This window comes from Symphalangus syndactylus, chromosome 12, assembly GCF_028878055.3.
Source record: "Symphalangus syndactylus isolate Jambi chromosome 12, NHGRI_mSymSyn1-v2.1_pri, whole genome shotgun sequence".
Taxonomy (NCBI): Eukaryota; Metazoa; Chordata; class Mammalia; order Primates; family Hylobatidae; genus Symphalangus; species Symphalangus syndactylus.
In genome coordinates, this window is record NC_072441.2 from 50,501,828 (window position 1) to 50,514,481 (window position 12,654).

The 12,654-nt window shown below is 38.9% G+C and overlaps 1 long non-coding RNA gene across 1 annotated transcript in view; it reads right to left on the reverse strand.

Moving 5' to 3' along the window:
* Positions 1-2,273: 2,273 nt before the first annotated feature.
* LOC134734636 (uncharacterized) overlaps positions 2,274-12,654 on the reverse strand; it is a 49,498-nt gene continuing 39,117 nt past the window's right edge. Inside the window, exon 3 of the long non-coding RNA XR_010117760.1 lies at positions 2,274-2,391. This is a non-coding gene — a long non-coding RNA (uncharacterized lncRNA). The remainder of the gene's footprint in view (positions 2,392-12,654) is intronic.

A 12,654-nucleotide genomic window follows, 5' to 3' on the forward strand; every position in this document is an offset into this window, starting at 1 on the left:
ATCTAGGGATCTCAAAATCACCCTGTATTTGGAGCTGAATGGACTTTTCAGTCATTTTCTATGGATACATTTGCTCTAATTTCTATTCCTGGTCCCTAGCTGCTAGTAACCTCTGCTGCCGCTATTGACATCTGGCAGCTCTCTGGTTCAGTAACAAGTCAAATTACCTTTTTCTCTTTGTTTTAATAACTATTCCCTCATAGCCTCCTCTCTCGAAGCCAGAAACAGGACAGAATTTAAAAAAGAAGCCCCTCTGAGGCAAAGTCTTAGATTTTTGAAAGAATCTATTTTGGACTCACTTTAAAATCCATTCATTTTGATAAATATAATCTAGCATGTGTCTGGAGCCAGACCAGTAAATTTGTGAAGATTCTCAGCTTCATCTCAGTACTCTCAGAGAGACAATAATTCTGTACTTCAGCAGCATAATGAGATTTATTTGCACAACTTCCATGAGTGTATCTATAGAATGTTCTTGTGGGGGAGAAGGGTTATTCAAGTGCTATCATCTGACTTTCCTGCTTTCAGTAAATGTTTGCTATTTGAGATATTTTTCTATGTATGTGTCTCTTAGAGTTTCTTTGCTTTGTGATGTGTTCTCCTCTTGGGAGGCTGGCAGTGTAAGTGGTTGACAAAAAAAAAAGCTAATAAATCAGAGGTTAATAGGGCTCTAGACAGCAAAGTACATAGAATAAGGAGTCTCAATAGCTGCGGAGTATTGGTGAAGAAGGAGCTGTCAACAGAAAGCCTGATTATTGCAAAGGGCAGGACAAAGCTCAGAAAAATTCCAGATCAGTTTTCAATGTGCTGAAGTAGTGCCTCACATCAGCATATTTCTCCCATGGGATGTAAAGTTGGAGCAAAAGGAGTCAAACAAAGATACAACTTTCTGTGTGATTTCAGAAATCTTAGCTTGGATTTTAAGGTAGTATATGTATGTGGGATACCTTGAGAGGACAAAATACACAGGAATGAAGAGTGTTCAGGCTCAGGTGCACAATACACCTTAAATGTTGTGTAAAGAACTAACATATTAGTCGGGGTTCTCTTAGAGGGACAGAACTAATAGGATAGTATATACATATAAAGGGGAGTTTATTAAGTATTGACTTAATGATCACAAGGTCCTACAATAGGCTGTCTACAAGCTGGGGAGCAAGGAGAGCCAGTCCAAGTCCCAAAACTGAAGAACTCGGAGTCTGATATTTGAGGGCAGGAAGCACCCAGCATGGAAGAAAGATGTAGGCTGGGAGGCTAGCCTCGTCTCTCCTTTTCATATTTTTCTGCCTGCTTTATATTCACTGGAAACTGATTAGATTGTGACCACCAGATTAAAGATGGATCTGCCTTCCATACCCTACTGACTCAAATGCTTATCTCTTTTGGCAACAGCCACACAAACATACCCAGGATTAATACTTTGTATCCCTCAATCCAATCAAGTTGACACTCAGTATTTCACCATCGCAACTAGCATGGTGAAACCTCCTGCATTTTGTAAGAGTTTGCCATTTGTGTTGCTTTTGAGGCTTCATAATTTAGCTTCTCTCTCCACCTGCAGGGAAATCAGGTACATTTAAATATTAACTGTTTGTGGTTGCACAGCCCAGGTGAATCAGCCCATTCAGCTGGACCTTCTGGTAGTAACTTGGCTGAATGTGCCGACAGTGACTGCTGACATCTGACTGTCATGGTGGCCACCTCGATATTGCTTCAGTCACGTCCTCAGGTGGTGTGAGGGAAATGTGTTACTGTGGTGGTAGAGGTGACTTGCTAGTGGGAAGAGGGTTTCTTTTCTTTAATATCTGAGCATAGAATCTGTGATGGGGATAAAGAAAAGATCTCACAGCCTCTAATATGCACTATGTAAAAAGAGTAAGTGGTTGAAACATTGTATATCTGAGGAGTGGAATCAGGAAAGAGAGCCTACAGTGTGCCTCTGACATAGGGGCACACTTCCTGAAGAAGCTAGCTGTCTCCGACTTATAACACAGGTGTTGGTTTCCCTTAAACTCAAGAAAACTACCTCTTCAAACATATACATTTCTCACACTGAAGAAAGAAAAGCATCTCATTTAAAGACGACATGTCAAGAATTGGAGTACACCAAGGCTTCCATATAAATTGTCTCTCAATATTTATTGAGCAGGCAATTTATGCCAAGTTTATTTCTAGATACATGGTGGAAGCAGGGAAGGGTTCCAAACAACCAGGGGTCAAATCCTGCAGCAATCTTCTCCAGCAACAACTCCTGTTCTCCTACTGGGTGTCCAGCTTTGTACAAGGCTCTGGTCCATGTGGGTGAGTAAGAACAGATGGGTAGACCTTACAGAATCCGAGAGGGTGACTGACCAGTCCACATACACCTTCTCTGGAGATTGCCACCTAGCTCTGAGAGACAGAGGGAAGAAAGGGAAGTATCACTGACAGAGTAAGTGAGCACTCTTAGCCCCTGATAGCACGTCACCTTCTGCAGCCTGGCAGCACTGCTTGCCATTGGAGTCATTGGATTACAATTCTTTTCTAAGAATCAACTTTCTGTTTTGGCTTATACTAGTTTGAATGTTATCTTTATTTATATTTATTTATTTATTTTTGAGACGGAGTCTTGCTCTGTTGCCCAAGCTGGAATGTAATGACATGATCTCTGTCTCCTGGGTTCAAGCAATTCTCGTGCCTCAGCCTCCCAAGCAGCTGGGATTACAGGGCTGTGCCACCATGCCTGGCTAATTTTTGTATTTTTAGTAGAGACAGTGTTTCACCATGTTGGCCAGGCTGGTCTCAAGCTCCTGACCTGAACGTCCGCCTCGACCTCCCAAAGTGCTGGGATTACAGGCATGAGCCACTGCGCCCAGCCTGGATATCTGTTATCTTTTGATGGAAGCCAGATATGTTTATTATTAAACAAAGAAAAAATGAATAAGTATAAAATTGAAACAGAAATAATCCTTTCTACTCTAATTTCCACCTTCCTGCTATACATGCATGCGTGTGTGTGTGTGTGTGTCTTTTTTTGAGCTGCTCAGGGTACCCCTTCTCTTTTCTTTACCCTTTTTCTCTTTTTAATTATTCTTGATTTCCTGGTCCTCATAATGATGTCCATGTAAATGAGTCCTTATTTTTTATCTTTCATTTCTATATTTTTTTAATATACTTTAAGTTCTAGGGTACATGTGCACAAAGTGCACGTTTGATACATAGGTATACATGCGCCATGTTTGTTTGCTGCACCCATCAACTCATCATTTACATTAAGTATTTCTCCTAATGCTATCCTCCCCCAGCCCCTCATCCCCCAACAGGCCCTGGTGTGTCATTTCTATCTTTTATGGACATTATGATGTGGTAAAATTGGACTATTCAGTGATATGACAGAAATCTATTTTACACATGTTAATGTATTTGTTATTACTAAACAAATATAGCATTTATATAAACCACAGCCTTTGTCTATCTCAATCTCTGCATGTCCAAGTCCTACCTATTTGAGTCAGCTTAAATGCTGCATCTTCAATATGTCTTCCTTATTCCTCTTGCTCACTTCATCCTTCTCCTCCTCCTCCCTTTCAAAGCTACCTACCATGGCAAGTAATGTCTCTCCTTGAATTTCCCACACTATTCTAAGTGCTTTACATCTGATAACTCATTTAATACTAACCATACCCTGTCATGTACATAACCTTGTCATCACCACTATTTGACAGATGAGGAAATTAAATATCAACAGTCATATAACTTTCCAATGTTCATGCTATTAGTAAATAACAGATCCAGGGTTCACACCTAGATGGTCTGGTTCAAGGGTCCAGGTTTTTAACCTTATTCTATAATGCCTAACTCTCTCCAGGGCTTTATGCCTAGTAGTGTTGATGAACACTACCTTTCCTGCTACACACTAATCGTCTTGAGTGTAGAGCAGCTGTCTGACTTTCTTTGTCTCCCACACATTACCTAGCAGGGTGCCTTGTACATTCCAGAAACTCAATAAATATTGGGTGAAGGATTGATTCTCTTATTTGTTACTGTATCACTTTCTGTGGTTTGGTTGTCCCTAAATTTAACCAAACAACATATTAGTTGATGGTCAATATGTTGATTTATCCAAAGCCTTATTAAGAACAGAGTAAGCCATCTCCTTTGCATCTTTCATGCCACCTCTCACCAACTCCCGGCTGAAGAAGAAAATGGAATTGGTTTGACATGATGAATTTTGTGGGCTGCTTCTAAACAACTTAATAACCTCCAGGATTTTACAAATTGATCTTTTTCTTAATGAATTGCCCCAGAAACTTTCAGATTTGAGAGCTGGACTAACTGCTCCATAATTCATGAGCTAGTACTGATGCTCTTCTTGTAGTGTAGGATGAACTGATTAATTTTTTGGACATTTTGGAAAATCTGATCTGGATGACTAAGTCCCTGGCCTGTTTTAAATCTTATTTCTTAAGTCCTCTGGTAGGAATTATATTATGTCTCTGACAATAGTAGCCTTTGTAATGAGAACTGAAACAAAACAGGCATTAAACATGTCTGTGTTAGCCAAGGGCTTCATGTGATTTTTTAAGAGGATCAAATTATATTCTGAAAACTCAGACCTAATGGAGAGAGGTATTTTATATTTAATGATCATGTATTGATAATAGTTAATGATTTATTTGCCCTGTGGCAAAAGAATTAGCTATGGCATGCCTTTCCTGCTCTCAGAATCACTGTACAGAATCACTGTTTTTTCCTATTCATCGCCCATTTTTGAAATTCAACCCCAACTCTTGATATTTAAGCAAGTTCATGTTCATTTGTGAGCTGTTTGCACAGCAAAATTCAAACAAATCTTTAATGCACATTTGTCAAGAAAATGGCATTTAAAGTAATTGTGGAGCCCAAACTTTCTCTGCTGATTATGATTAAAGTAGAATCATGTTCTATTTAAGAGGTCCTGAGACTGATTATGGGGCTTGGGATACTGTAGAGCTGATAGTGGTGATGGCTGCAAGCAATATGCAGAGCCTGACACCCAGTGAATGGCCAAACTGTTAATGGATAGTGATTCCGACCATTACGATTCACTAATATGAATGGCCTTTGGGAAAAGTAGCTGCCTTGGACATTTGGATCATGTCTTTGTTTGGGCTGCTATAATAAATTACCACAGACTGGGTGGTAATAAACAATAGAAATTTATTTCTCACAGTTCCAGAGGCTGGGAAGTTCAAGATCAAGGCACTGGCAGATTTATTGTCTGGTGAGGACCCACTTCCTGATTCATAGACAGCTGTCTTCTTGCTGTCACCTCAGGTGGCAGAAGGAAGGAGAGAGCACTCTGGGGCAACTTTTATAAGGGCACTCATCCCATTCATAAAGGCTCTGCCCTCATAACCTAATCCGTGTCTACAATCGCCACCTCCAACTACCATCACATTCAGGTTAGGCTTCAACATTGGAATTTCAGGGGGCATAAGTATTCAATCTATAGCAGCTTGGAATACTGGTGTGTTTTTGTTTCATTGGTTTTAAATTTGCTCATAGAATTTGAAAAGTTATTTCACTAGTAAAAAGAAAAGTCCACGGAAGCAAAAATTTCCTCTAGTCATGAAAAACTGTAACTTTTTACACAATTCTCAGATCTCATATTTATAAAATGAGAATCTTGCCATGCAAGGTGTCTTTGAATAGCCTGCTGGGTGGATTTGAGAACTGCAGTATATTATAGGGTGAGGAAAAGAGTAAAACACACAAAGAGAAAAATAGACACAGAGTCTATCTTTAAGGACTTATATCCTAGTTGGTTTTTAAATGTTGAAAAGTAATGAACATATATAGCAGAAACACAAATGCGTCTACAATGAATTACAACTCTAGAAAAGTATCATGATGTCATAATGTTTGGCTTGAAGTGGAAGGAATTTTGTAAGTAGAAGCTATGATCGTTTTGCTACCAAGGGATGGCAAGGGGATGACAAATCAAGGCCACAGCTACTACAGATATGATAAAGTAAGAGTCCATCTTTTCAGTCTTGTCCAAAGACCTGAGTTCAAGACCAGGTTCTCCCACATATTTGTTCTGGGATTGTGGGAGGTTTGTTTAAGCTCTGGGCCTGTTTTCTCAAATATAAGATGAAGACGTCCAATTATTTGTCCCCTGAGGTGTCTCCTAGTTCTAATATTCTTTAACTCTACAAGCTGATGGGATTGCCTGAAGGCCCACAGTTTCAGTGGTTTCATGAATCTGACCAAGAGGTTGGCTTACCAGATTCTGTTGGTTGGTTCTGGCAGCCATGGTGCTAAGCAGCAATGTAGGTGAGGCAGGGAAAGGAAGGACTTTCTCTGTATTTCTTTGTCATTGGAGCTGATTTCCATCTCTACCTCAGTCTTTGAAAACCAGTTATGAATGTAGAGTTTCTGAAGCAAGACTACAGCTATTCATAGGACTGCATTCCCCTTAGGTAAAAGAGAAGGAAACAAGGCTGGAATATTCCGGCACCTTTTTGCCATAGAGTCAATGTAGTGTGGTAGGTAAAGCATTCACTAGCTTAGTGAGTTAGATAAATTGCTTACCCTCTTTGAGCCACATTTTCCTCATTGGTAAAACTTGCCTAATAATAGCATCTATCTCATAGAGTAGGATTAAGAATTTAAGAAAATAATCTGAAAAATGGTATTTATTGAGTGGAACTAAAGCCAGGCACTTTGTATGAGCTTTGAACTCTTACTTAATCTTACTTATTTCTCCAAAAAAGTAATGAGAATGTTGAGTAGAGAGACTGAGGTATGCTAAAATAATTAGTTGAAAGACCATTAGACTAGGGCAGATCCAGTGCCCTGTGTTAAGTAAGCAACGTGAAACCCAAATCAATGTAAACTTTCATATTCTAGGTCAATTAGAAATCACCAATTACCCCTAACTAGTGACTTTCCACTATTTAGGCTTAACCAATCAGAAGGTGCCAACTAACCTCTGACTAGGGACTTTCCACTGGAATGATCCCAATAAGGCAACTGCTCCACTTTAACCAATCAAATATTTTCTTTGCCTTGCTCTAGTTTATAAGAGCCTTCCCCTCATGCTCCTTCTTCAGTGGAGCTCAAAATGGCCCACAGTCTGGAGCTGCCTGATTCATGAATCGCTGTCTGCTCAAATAAACTCTCTAAAATTTTAATGTGTCTTAGTTTATCTTTTAACAGGTGGTAGAGAGGGAGGAAAGAGAAGCACCAGAAACAATGTTTTTATAGTGTTGTAGCTTCTCCTAGATCTGGCCTCTGTCCCACATATTTGCCTCAGTTTTCTCACAATTCATAGGAAAATTGCTGTCAAATGTGTGACCCCCCTTTAAATTTCCAGAGGAAAGTAAAGAAGCAAGAGAAAGTTAGTGGACAGGCATTAGTGGCTAAATATGAATGTGGTTCTATCATTTTATGTTCCAATATATGCTTTTTTAACATTCTCTAATTCTTCTCCACATTTCAACTTGATAAAAATCATTTGCTGTCCTTATGTTCAGTTAGTGGATTTCTTCTGGGAGAAAAAGAGCTTTTAAAAAACCTACTGTAATGACCACAGCACAAGTGAATCCTCTCTGTAAATTCACTTGTATTTTTTCCTTGAATATTGTAAATGAAATGTAGGAATAAATTTAACATCCCCAAGAGAAGCAATGGTTTCCTATTCTATTACTTTCAGGCCCACTCTTATATTGTTAATTTGTTTTTGGTCTCCATAGAGGGCAGCCTAAGATAAATTGCATTTAAAGTGAAACAGGAGTGATTTGGAAGACATAGGGTAGAACTGGCTCAGATGAAGATTTTGAAACACTGTGGTGTATTATCTAGAATGACTGAGATTCCTTCCCTTGAGAACTTTGTAAGTAGACTGGCTTCCTCCTTGTTTATATTATTTCAGTGCAGTGATAGCTGAAAGAGGGTGTGTGTGTGTTTGTGTGTGTGTGTGTGTTTGTGTGTGTGTGTGTGTGTTGGGGGTGGGTGGGTATTCAAAAGCCCTTCCAGTCCAATTCTTCAGAGTTTAATACCAAAGGAGAAGGGACCTTCATAAAGAGCCTTTATCATTGGAGCCAACTTAATGACAAAGAGCAATTAAGCATTTCTATGGTGGGTAGTATTCTGTGTCTGTTAGCTATTATTAAAACTTACTGAGTTTTTGAAGGGATTTATCTCTTGTTGCCTCTCTTTGGCTCAATAGGGCAATGAAATCGGAATTGCATGCCTGCGACAACATGGGGGCGTTGCCACAGGATGAAAGATGTTACCAATTTAGCCTGACGACCACTTCAAAGTCAAGAGGAGGAACAGATGGGTTGGCATTGGAAAATTCTCCTACTTGCTTAAATAAAAATAACTCATAAAATACTAAAGATGGAAAATTGATTTAAAAAATTAAGCAAATACAATTCAATTTTTTGTTTCTATTGGGTTTTTTTAGACAATAAAGTTGTGTCTGATCTAGGATCAATCAAAAAGTATTTGTTGAGGGCCTAGTATCTATGTTATGAACTACATAATACAAAATTAATGAGTGTTAAAGATGTGGACTGCTTCTGAAGAGAGTATGTATGATTACCTGGACAAGCTACACTCACATGTGTGTATGTGTATATATGTTGTGTGTGTATACATTTAAAAATATGTGTATATCTATCTATATATCTATAAAATTGTATTAGTAGCAGACTTTATATTGGAATTGTATGTGTATCACATGCAGATAAAACTAAATGTTAAATTGTGAAGTACTATCATGAAAAGAACTATAATCTGTGCAATATGCCATGCAGATATTGTAAAATAAATTTTTAAAAGGAGATTAATATGAATGGAGGCATCAGGGATGACTTGATTGGGGCATTCAGGTGCGTGGAGATTGATGGGTAGTTGGGAGGAACAAGGCAATCAATCAACTATGACAAAGAGCTTAAGCCAAGGTAGAGGCTAGAGTCAGGGAGGCAAGAAAAGGACTTGCTTAATAGAAGCTAGTATTTCTTGATTTGAAATTGTAAGAGACAAAATAAACTAAGCACCTGGGCTGAGAGAGCCAGACAGAGTTGGAATTAATGTGGTTTCCATTATAGGGTCTTAAATTGGAGATGGCATAAGATTTAGAGGTTGGATGAATTTGGAATTGAAGATAAGATCCACCTTCATCACCGTGTTGTAAGGATAGGGACTTGCTTAAAGGAATTAATTTGGAATGATGGGAACCAAACAATTGTGTAAAATGCCATAATAGAGACAAGTAAAGTTTTAAGGGTGGGAAGGGATGTAATTTGACATAGAAATTGCCACAAGCTTGGTGACACCATTCATTTAAAAAACATTTGTTAACACAAGTTTGTGCTAGGTACATCCAAAAGACAGGCTTCCCATTCTTCTGGAGTTTATAACGAGAAAGATGTCCACATTTAATACTGTCCAAGTTTAATACACACTACTGTTCTTGTGTAGAGGAAAAAGCAGCTTCTTTTTCTATAATTTATTGCACGTTGATGGTATTCCAGGCACCGTATTAAATACTTTACAAATATATCTGTAATCTTACAACAAACCTGTAAGGAGATATTATTAACTTCTTCTTATAAATAATAGAATACAGGTGATTAAGTGATGATTAAGGTTAAGTGGCCGAGCTGATGTGCAAACCCAAGCTATACAATCCCATTATTCTGTAGTATAGGCATGTAGTGCATTTACAAGGAAAAAGGACCAAAAAGTGTTAATGATAGAGAAAGCGAGGTAAACAAGAAAGATGTAATTTGAGGAAAGCCTCTAAACACTTGTGAAACTCTCATCCCAGCTGAATTTAGGACCAGTCAGTACAGCTCATTTGTCACTGTGCCTGTCTACCTCATCAGCTCCCCATTAAGTCTTCTTGTGTTCATGCTGTGTGTATCCGTTTCCTAGGGTTGCCACAGCAAATAACCACAAACTTTATAGCTTACACCAATAGAAATTTATTCTCTCACAGTTCTGGAGGCCAGAAGTCCAAAATCAAGGCGTCAGATGGGCTGCATTCCCTCTGAAGTCTCTGGGGGAAATCTTTCTTTGCCTCCTCCACTAGTGGCTCCAGGCATGGCTTGGTTTGTGACTGCGTAACGCCAGCCTCTGCCTTTGTCTTCACATGACCTTCTCCTCTTTCTCCTTGGGTGCCTCTACCCTGTGTGACTCCTATGCAGGCGTTTATCATGGGATTTAGGGCCCACTTGGATAGTCCAGGATGCTCTCATCTCATGGTCTTTAACTTAATTATATCTGCAAAGACCTTTCTTTTTCCAAATAAGGTCACATTCACAGGTTCTAGAACGTGGACAAAGCCTTTCCCCACTTAACCATGTGTTTCATTTCAGGAAGCTCCTGCTTATGTTTTGGACAAATACAACCAAGACAATTCAGCTTATTACCAATCTAGTTGTGGCCTCTTTACTCCTAGAGGCAGAAGACCTGCTCAGGGTTCAGCTCTGTTGTAGTTAAGGCTTCTGGTCAAGTATAGGCAGGTGAAAGGTGCACAGAAGCCCATGGGTTTTCCCCCTTTCTTAATTGGGGCTTTTGTAACATTACACAATTGATCAAGATCATACAATTTCCCCCTTTCTCCTTGATAGGGAGAGATATACACAATTCTCTTTTGTGTTCTAGTTTGTACATAGGGCATTAGAATTTGTATTGTTATTGTACCTAGGAGTAAAAAGTCTGTCTGGAACATAAATAATGGTTATGACTTGAAGATTATTTCTTTCTTAATTTGTCAGTGTTACTCCAATAAACCAAAGTGAAAAAGATCTTCACATAGCCCTGAGTTACTATATTCTGTTCTACTCATTCATACATCAAGGCATAAATGATAAGGTATAGTATGTGTCTGGAATGAAGCCCTGTAATCTGACCTGCAGATCAAAAAAGTGCTAATAAGTGGCAATCAATCCATCAGCCAACAAATGGTTTTATTTTCACTCAGTATGGGTTTCACGCTTAAAAGGGAGATAGATAATTAAGACTTCATGTTTCAAAATATTAAATATTGATTTGTAGACATTTAGCAGCAGGCATAAAGCTCTCCTGAGGGATGACAACAACTGTCTAAAAGATTATAAAAGATTTTATTTCTCTTGGTAGAATTTAGCATTTATTTCTTATTTAAAAGATGTGAAATGAGAGTTAGTAAAATATTATATCAAGGAGAGAGCTCAGAGCTCTGCAAATGGATGTCACGTCTGTGGTGTGTGGCTAGCCAGAGTTAAAATAAAACCATTTTGCTAGTTTCATATTGGCTTTTGGTTTATTGAAGTGTCAGAAGGTTTATAAGCTCTTCAACTCAAGTTTTGATTGTTTTATCCAACTACTGTCACTTCTTATCAGTATTAAAGGCAAAAATCAAAGAAAAGGCCCAAGGGAGGAGCACTTCCAAATGTTGCTTTTTGCTGTCACAGTTGTAGCACTGATACTCTCTTGACAGGCCCTTTTTCTTGACACCACAGAGTAATTAGGGGAATTTTTATAATAGGCTTCACCAATTAGTTAATACATTTTCTGATTAAACACTCCTTTATCTCAGCCTTAGAGAAACTGCCTAAATGAGTAAGAGCTGGAGATTCGACCTATAGTCAGGGCGAGAAGGGAGACAGCATGGGGAGTGCAAGTGTCACCAGGGCTTTGATCTTCCCAAGACTTTGAGTCAGGAATACTTGTCAGTGAAGGCAATTGGGACATTAGGGCCCAGCACAATATTCAGACCTCACAGAGTAATTTTGCAATCAATAGACTAACGTTATGTGTGGTTTTCTAGCACCTTGAAGAAATTTAGTGTCTTTCAAAAGGTTTATTCTACTAATAAGCTCTTTTGGTTGAGTGACTTTGCAAGGTAGAGAAAATGTCATCAAATTGAATGAATGTGGAGAGACTTACAAAACAGTGTAAAGTTCTGGGAACACCCAAGATATAAGATTTACAAAACTTGCAGAACTTCCCCATGTTGCCATAGCATTCTCACAGATGCAATTTGAGTTTCAAAGTTATTTGTATTATTTAATATGCTTCAATAAAAACAACAATGCTCCCCCAAATCTTATGCCATTTGGTTGGTTGAATCAAGTTTTTATAGTCGATAAAAGTAAAATGCACACTTGTGGTCCCAGCTACTCAGGAGGCTGAGGTGAGAGGATGGCTTGGGCATGGGCATTTGTGGGTGCAGTGAGCCATGATTGTGCTACTGCACTTCAGCCTGGGTGTCGAGATCTAGGCTGTCGAGATCCTGGGAGCGATATCCAGCCTCAAAAAAAAAAAAAAAAGAAAAAAGAAAAAAGAGTAAAGAGTAAAATGCTGAAGTTCCAATTCTTTTGGCCACTTAAGGCTGGGGGTTTGTCCGGTCGATCTGAGGATGTGGTGGATGTTGGGTCGTCTCTTTTCCTGGGTTTACAAGTGGAATTTGGGTTGAAGTTTTTATAGAACCTCTTTTCCATTGAAGATAATCTAATGTTTGAGCATGCAGCTTTAAGGAGGTCCCTCTGTTTACTAAGATTTAGGTAGGTAACATATCCTATGGGCATAAACTATGCAGAGAAATGAGCAGGAGTTTAAAGCTTCCAAATTGTAGCCACAATCTCTCCAATGGAAGGTGTCCTTGGATCTCCATGCCCAGTGGTCTGCTTCCTA